Source organism: Artibeus jamaicensis, unplaced genomic scaffold (genome assembly GCF_021234435.1).
Source record: "Artibeus jamaicensis isolate MK-2021 breed Jamaican fruit bat unplaced genomic scaffold, CSHL_Jam_final contig_387, whole genome shotgun sequence".
NCBI classification, from domain to species: domain Eukaryota; kingdom Metazoa; phylum Chordata; class Mammalia; order Chiroptera; family Phyllostomidae; genus Artibeus; species Artibeus jamaicensis.
Genome location: NW_026521812.1, coordinates 221,760 through 230,073, shown reverse-complemented (window position 1 = coordinate 230,073; position 8,314 = coordinate 221,760). Strand labels below are relative to the sequence as shown.

Here is an 8,314-nt window from a genome sequence, read left to right as displayed (position 1 = left end):
AAAGAAATCCAACCAGGATTTTCACTTTTGCAAAAACAGCTTTTAGGGTGTGCTTTGCAGGGACCCATTATATCAGCAGAGGCACCTCCAGTAGCGAGACTGTCTTTTTTAGGCTTATGTGGTATTTGGTATGATTTCCCAGGTTACTTGGTAGGTACCTGGAAATGCTCAACTTTTTCATACAAATTAATGGTAATAGCTTCTTTCTGCCACTCTGGCTTGTGACACAAATTTCATAGGAATGCATAAAGTAGACTGTGTTATAATCTGAGAAAAAGATAAACCTACATCCAAGATTTCTTTGTATCTTTTCAGATGAGGGGAAAATTTAAACACGAGCAGTTACCACGGAATCTTTTACTTTTCACACATCTATAGGGACACAAAAGCCCTTCCACTGCATCTCTCACTCAAGCATCTCCCAACTCAGTAGCTGCCGGAACATCTAAACATTCTTAGCATACCCCATAAATCCCCTGTTACACAAGTTTTCAATAGGGAATTAAAGAAAATCAACTATAGCAATATTTTAAGCTAACTCCAAACAAACTGTTGTAAGAATCAGAAATAAGATATTGAAAAGATTCAGCATACTATAGATGGTTGGATTAAAAATTAGTATCAATACTTCATATAATTGGGGTAGGAAAATAATTGGTGACTATCCGTTGAGGAAGATGTTAGAAAACATGACTCCTTCAGCATAATCAGACAATCTGGGAACTGTTGACATTCTAGATAATCAGCAACGCCTCGTAAAATAATAATGTTGATTAAGAGCTAAAATCATTAATTCCAAAATTAATCTGAATGTGGACTCATAAATACAAGGATGTGTCCCAGATTCTGGGCTTTATAGTCTTGAGCAAGTAAGACATGATTCTGCCCTTGTGATGCTCAAAGTTGTATAAGAAAACGTTCATGTTTCTCTATAAAATTACTTTTACACAAACACACAGATTAAATCCCCAAAGGGAGGGAACACTAGTGTATTTATGGGCAAACTGAGCCCATTAAGAACTCTCATCCAAACAGAGCATTCTACTGCCTGAAAGAAACAGTTTCCGAGACAGAAGCGTATGTTAATGTGATTGTGGATCTCCTTGTGTCAAAACAGTGACCCTCAGTTTTACAAAATGCCAGTGATGAAAGAATAAAATCTTGGCTCATCATCTGCATCCACTAGGGAGCAGCATTCAAGTGTCAGCCTCTCCTTTCTGTACTAATCACTCAAGCATAGTGAGTCACCCAAGGACCAGCTTTGGTTACCAAAATGAACTATTTTGTTCAGTAGTTTCCTGTCCCAGGGGCAAAAATACAAAACAAAAAATGGAGCAATGTACAGCACAAAATATTCAACTCGAGGCGGCATGCCAAGAAAGCAGCAGAAAGTTTTATTCTTGAGCCAAAGGCTTCTTGGTTTCTTTTAAAAATTTAAATCGTGACAATTATCTTGATGTTTCTTGATGAATCAGATCCGTCCACAGAACAAAAGTTTGCTCGGGAGTTTTGTGTACTTTAAGGAATAGTTATTTCCTAAGCTTATTCACTTTTTTAAGAAAGCAGCTTACAGACGGATTTCGAAACTAGTGTGCTGGAGTGAAAACATTTGTAATCAGTCAACCTACGGAGGCATTTAGCTTGGAACGTCATTGAAAAAGGAAAAAAGAACATTCTGGGAAGAAAAGGAACTGAAAAACTCATCTCATCAAAAATTAATATCTTTATTTTCTTATATACATTTCTCTTCCAATGTTGGGGTCTAAAATGCTGCCAGAATTTTAAGTCATTACTACTTTATGAAATTGTGATAGAAAATCTCTTCAATGGCTACACTTCATTTCTTTCCCTCTCAATATAACTACATTGGGAGATAGTACATAATACACTGATAAATCAATTTTAATATCTGATTAGCAATAACTTATATTTTACTCTTCCAGCACATACGAGGAGGGACATCCCCCAAAGTCGGAATTATCTTCTGAGAGGGCCCCTTGTAGTACAGGGTTCCGCCACTAGGTGAGTGTTCTAGGAGCCCATCTGTATCAGTGCACCAGTTAGTGCTGCTGTGAGAGCCCGAATTTGGTTTCCGTGAACTTTTTTGAAGACTCAGTGCTTTGCCCATTTCATGATGCGTGATTTACCAGCATATCTGCCCACACCTCACTGAGTGTTCAGCAGTTTTTGACCAAAAACAGCTCGACCCCCACGCCCCACCCTTCCTATTTACTTGATCATCCCCCCAGCAACTTTTTTTTTGTTTCCCCCAATGAAAGAAGTCCTCAAAAAGAAATGTTTTGCAGATGTGGAAGAGGGGAAAAAAATCAGCAAAAGCACTAAAAGGCATCAAAATCAACAAATCCAAAAACTGTTTTGAGCAGTGGAAAAAATGTCTCAACAGGTGTATTGCACCATGTGGAGAGTACTTTGAAGGTGACTTAGGTTTGAACATGTAAGAATACATAATTCTTAACAAATAAACTCTGGGGTTTTTTGGGTCCCCCTTGTAAATACAAATTATTGCTAAGTAGCTATTAAAATGTATTTGTCAATGTACATTATTACTCTGGTGGTGGTTTCATTTATCATGTATAACAAACCACCCGAAAACTTAATGGCTTCAAAAACAAGTGTTTTATTTGCTCACAATTCTGCAATCTAGGCGAGGCTCAGCTGGTGAGCTAGCTCACACTCTCTCTCTCTCTGTTCTCTGCATTTCTTAAGGCTTAAGCCTAGAACTTACAGAGCGTCACTTCTGCTGATTCTGTCAGTTAAACTCTCAGACCCAACCTACATTCAGAAGGAGGGGCCTACCCAATCAATGGTGCAAATGTTGGGTGGAGCAGTTTACGGGGCTCCTCAGTGTAACAGACCACAAGGGCATTTTATATTCTATCTTCCAAACTTACTCTGTATTTCTTTGGGTAGTGCCAAGGAACTGGCAAGAATAAAAAGAGTTTTCAGGTAAAACATTTCAAACAGATAACAGACTGGGGTAATAGTGGGGTAGAAGGGAAGGGGAAAATCCTTACTGGTAAGATGAATATAATGAACCACAAAATAACAAAACTAAACAGATTTGATGTAAAAAAAAATATGTACCTAAATATATTGGTTTTTTAAATTGTTACATTGTTTATTGGTAAAATTAAGAAGCAGTTACACGGAAGCTTAGCCATTATTTATCACATACCATATAGGTAATCCTCAAGCAGCTGAACAAGGAGAATGATACACCAGGTTATTACAGTAAAGTATATACATACACCCTCTTTGGTCATTAGAATGACTGTCAGGCTACCAGGCAGAATTAGTGGGGAGAAAATAGCAAGCAGCGGCTTAACCTTACATCCAGAACTCACTGACCACTGCTCTGGGAGGTGTGGGTTATGCAAACTTCTTCTAGATCCTCGCTGGGAAAAGTAGAGAATATCCTTACTCCATACACCATTTCTATTTAGTAGCTGTACTTCTTCAAGTCAGTGAAGCTATTCTGAAACTTGATACCCTAGAGATCATCCATGAATTATACCTATATAGATCATATTTTCTTCTGTAAGGCCCATGGAAGAAACCATGTAATTCTATTTCTGAAAGGCTTTGTGTGGGTCTTGCTTAATTAATTAGAACAAGTTAGATTTGTAACACAGTTGTTTTAATTGTCTCATAGTTTGATAACATGCCATAAAACTCATCTGTGAATCCTGAACAACACAGGCCAAACAAGTTACTGCAATATCTAATGTTTTTAATCCATATTTATTAAAATTGACTTTTAGTGACATTGCTTTGGTTTGCTTTTGTTTTTTTCTAAGTGTTGACTAGTCCTTTTATTTTCATCAATCGTTTAAATTTGGAGAGGGCATATATTAGAAAAAGAAGAGGAAAAGTAAAAAGGTTGTTGAGGAACACAAAGAATTTCATTCAAAGGAACGCACAAAATATGTCTTCCTCAATTTAACACATGGAGCACTGAGTGTTACACCATTAGCTTTCCTCTTTACTTCTGAGCATGTACTAGTAACTCTTTCTGCAATATGCCAGATTCTTTCATGGAGCCAATTGGCTGAATTAGCACTGACATCATTTTAAGCTATGACTCAGGGTTACACAACAGAAAGGCTGAAGTAGGAACAGTGAAGCTCCAGCGCTCCCTCAGAAGCCATCTAAACGGTGCCTTCTCTTTCCTGAGGCTGCAGCTTCTTTAGACCAAATGTGAATGGAAAAGAGTGTTTTTCAAGGAGGAAGAAGAGTAATAACATGTATGTAGAGAATAACTATAAATAAATCTGAAAGATCACGGCTTACATAACTAAGTTCCATAAGACACTGCACAAAATTATCGGTCATTATATTCACCACGGGCAGAGAGCTCAAAGTACTTGCATCGGCATACTTTTTATGTGGATAGGAGATGTTGATCCAAAATCACAACACATTATCCGATAACCTGGTGCCACTGAGCAGACACTGAGATGAAGAAATGCATGCCCTGTCTCCAGAATGCCATCTCATAGAATTAAGATTGAATAGAGAATATATAAAATTAAACTTTGCAGGGGGGAGAAGTGTCGGGAGGGATAGTTTTCCCTGAGTTTAAAGTAACACAATAAGTATACTCAATGTCAACGCTTCCTCTCTATACTTCATATTAACAATATAAAATATTTGTACCCAATAATGTTCTGTGGCGCTTGACAGTCTTTAAAAACCTTGCACTTCTATGTTTGGTCTATGACAGGGGTGTCAAACTCATTTTCACTGGGGGCCAGCCACATCAGCCTCGTGGTTGCCTTCAAAGGGCCAAACGTGCCCTATCTGGTATAGCTCAGTGGATTCAGCGCAGGCCTTTGAACCAGAGGATCATGGTTTGATTCCCAGTCAGGGCACATGCCTGGGTTGCAGGCCAGTTCCCAGCAGGGGACATAAGAGAGGCAACCATACACTGATATTTCTCTCCTCTCTCCTTCCTTTCCCCTATAAAGATAAATAAATAAAAATAATAAAAACTAAGGGCCGAATGTAATTTTAGGACTATATAAATGTAACTACTTAACAGTTAAGCAAGAGCTCGGCCCTGCCGCCAGGTAGAAAGAAGGTTCCGGGCCGGATAAAACAGGTGGAGGGCAGGACTGGGCCCTCAGGCCTTGTGTTTGCCACCTGTGGTCTATGAAATAATACTTACTATTTAGTGTTTATGTTTACCAAAACATATATCAGTAATACCTTATAAAATTTTAAAGATATTAACTTATGGTCACATCACAGAACTTTAAAAGCACAAATTTTCCAACATTATTATTTACAAATCCAGAAGATTACAAGTTTCCATTCATATGTTACGAAGATGCAATTATTAAATAAGAATACCTGAAGTAAGAAAATTAGAATTGCTTGAGGTAAAACAAATGCGGGAAGCATACAGTACAATACAAATTAGCTGGGATAATCATTACTGTTACTCTCTATGAGATGGAAAATACCCGACTATAAGAGGGAAGAAATACAAAAGTGTGGGCAGAATTTCTAACAGAAAGGCCATTGTTTACACATAAGTTCCACACTCTAGAAATATGAACACCTGCCAGGTGATTAAACACACCCACATGCAGAGTGTTCCACAGCTTTTCTTTTTAATTACCATCATTTATTATAATCACCAACAGGTAATTTTCTAAGCAATGTGAGATCAGCGCTGGAACTGAGGGGAGTTAAGTCGTTGCAACAAAGTCAAGCCACGACTCTGGGATGATTGGTTGTATCTGTGCAACCTGCCCGAAGAGCGAGTCATGATTTCCTCCACATCCTCCTGCCTGCACAGCAACACGGCTACTGCAGAGTCAAGTGCGGGGACTGCACTGGGGCCCAGATAAATTACATTGCTCGGTGAAATTATGTTTGGTGGGGTGTAACACCATTTCTTCACCCTGCACCCAAGCCAAATGGGCTTTCCACACCCATTACATCTCCAAGTCCAATTAGATGACATCTGTCTTGAAGCATGTCAGCCCCTCTAAAAGCCCTAGTATTTAACCTTTTGCAAAATATTGGTACTCTGAGAAATTTATCTTATTTTAATCCCACAACCAAGTATGAAACTGCTGCCTCAGTTAGGACAGAAATAAACTATGCTTTGAATGAAATTTTAAAGCTAAGATTATCCATACCAATGATCCTCTCAATGCAAAGAGGTATATTTTATACCACAATGCACCACTCAGACATTCTACACATATATACATACACACATATCCATAAACACATATTCCAAACACATAAAAATGAATGTGAAATAAGTCACAAACTATGTCTTTCCTTTAACAATATGAGACACTCACTCCGTTTTTTCTATTCTATTTCTTTATGCTCTGACGATCCCTAATTTGGTTTCACCAGCCCCCTAACTGGGCAGCAACCAAAGTTCAGAAAACACAGCTCCTTCTGTATAAATACCAATTCCTAGTTCTTTATAAGAAAGTCCCTCCTGCCAATCAGTGTTGGTATGACGCTCCCTCCAGATGAGACTAAACAGACACTCTAAAGAGCAACTGACGTGGAAATAGGTCTGTTTCCGGAACATGCATGAAACAGGCAGCAGAACACCCAGAGCAGAGGAGCAATGACGACACAGCTCTCAAAGCGAATGAGTCCCTTATCGCTATACTGAAAGTGCTTTATAACAGGCCTTTTTGGACAGGAAAATGGAAATTTAAACAAGACTTTATTTTTTCTTATTATGTAGGCAGCATTTTTTTGCCTGATAATATCTGGTGTTGAAACGGATGTGGGAAAATGTGTGCAATGTTATTAGGACTGTAATTTGTACAGCCTGTTTGGAGAGGGATCTGGGAGCATGTAACTAAATATTAAAGGTACATGCCCTTTAACCCTGAAATTCTTCTAATAATTTATACTAGGCTTTTCCAAATGAGAGAGATGTCTAAAGAGACTGACCACCAATGAGTAAATATGTATTTATAGTACAACCACATTGTTTAGAAGTTATATAAAGAAATGTTGAAGCGACAAGGTATCTCCACATCGCTGTTTCTTGGCGGGATACTGTTGGCATTTTGGGCAGGAGGCTTCTTCATAAAACCCCCTGCGGTTTTACAAACACTCCCCCGGACAAAAAAGAAAAAAGACCTAGTAAGATATGCTTAATGCTGAAACTATAAGTGATCAAAATAGCCTTTCTCAAATATTTTCTTTTTTCTGACCAAAGCACCATGAAAGAAGGACCTTTGGAAAAACAGTATTTAAGCACCCATGGTTCCTGTTTACCAAACTATAAAAGAAGAAAGAATTTTCACTCATGGTAATTTCTGATTGTTGTATGAATTTAATGTCAATATACCTCAATATATGAAGTATCAGGCAAAAATAAAAACAACCAACCAACAAACAAATAAACACATCTTTTGGAGTTCTATATTTCCTGCTGAAAAGTTTCATTCATGCTCCATTACAAGAGCATTTATAATTATCCCTTTTTCTTTTACAGGACCCTTGACAAAACTTATCAATACAACAAGCTACCTATTTAACCTGATGAAATGAGCATCAGTGGGCAAGTCCATAACGAATGCCAGGTCATTGCACTGTTTTATCTGGAGCAGTAATTAAAGAGCATTTACTAACCACTACCAGAAAAAAGTAAAATAAAAATACTCCCTGGGGTAGCGTGGTAGCATCCTTGACTGAGAAAACCACTGCTCCCTGTCTGCTGTGAAGAAAACAATCAAGAAAAGATGTTACGGGGGGGAAAAGGTGAGCTGCCGCACAAATACACGTGGTATGCCTGTAATTATGAGGAAATAAATCAACCACGCTCGGGTGTGTGTGCTCACCAATGCAGTGAACTTGGAGACATGTGAAGAGAGATTTACAAGTCTGGTTCTGTGAGCTCTGACACTGTTTGATTGTTTTCTCCTCAGGGGAGAGCACGAGCACAGTCCCCACAACCACAGATCACGCAGTCGAGTTTCCCACGTGTGCGAAAATCACAGGGGTCAGCATAGCCGGAGTGCAATGGATAAGCCTCGCCCTGGGAAAACCACCTTTGGGATCATGGGATCTCTCCTGCCAGGTAAGCATGCTGTTTGATTTTTTTTTAATTCTTTCGGTACTAGTGGTTAAATTTTACTAGGTTAACAATATTTTATTTGGGGAAACTAAAATCTGTAATATATTCACAAACCGTAAGTGGTTATTTTGAGAACTGTCATCGAGTAGTGCCTATTCAAAGAGCCATAAATCACAGAAAGAAAGAGAATAAGGGGGACAGACATGTTTCTAATGACTTGTTTGA

At 38.5% G+C, this 8,314-nt stretch overlaps 1 non-coding gene across 1 annotated transcript; it reads right to left on the bottom strand.

The window, feature by feature from the left end:
- Positions 1 to 7,938: 7,938 nt before the first annotated feature.
- Positions 7,939 to 8,100, bottom strand: LOC119043652 (U1 spliceosomal RNA). Its single transcript, XR_005081465.2, has one exon. It is a non-coding gene; the product is annotated as a U1 spliceosomal RNA (small nuclear RNA).
- Positions 8,101 to 8,314: the final 214 nt, after the last annotated feature.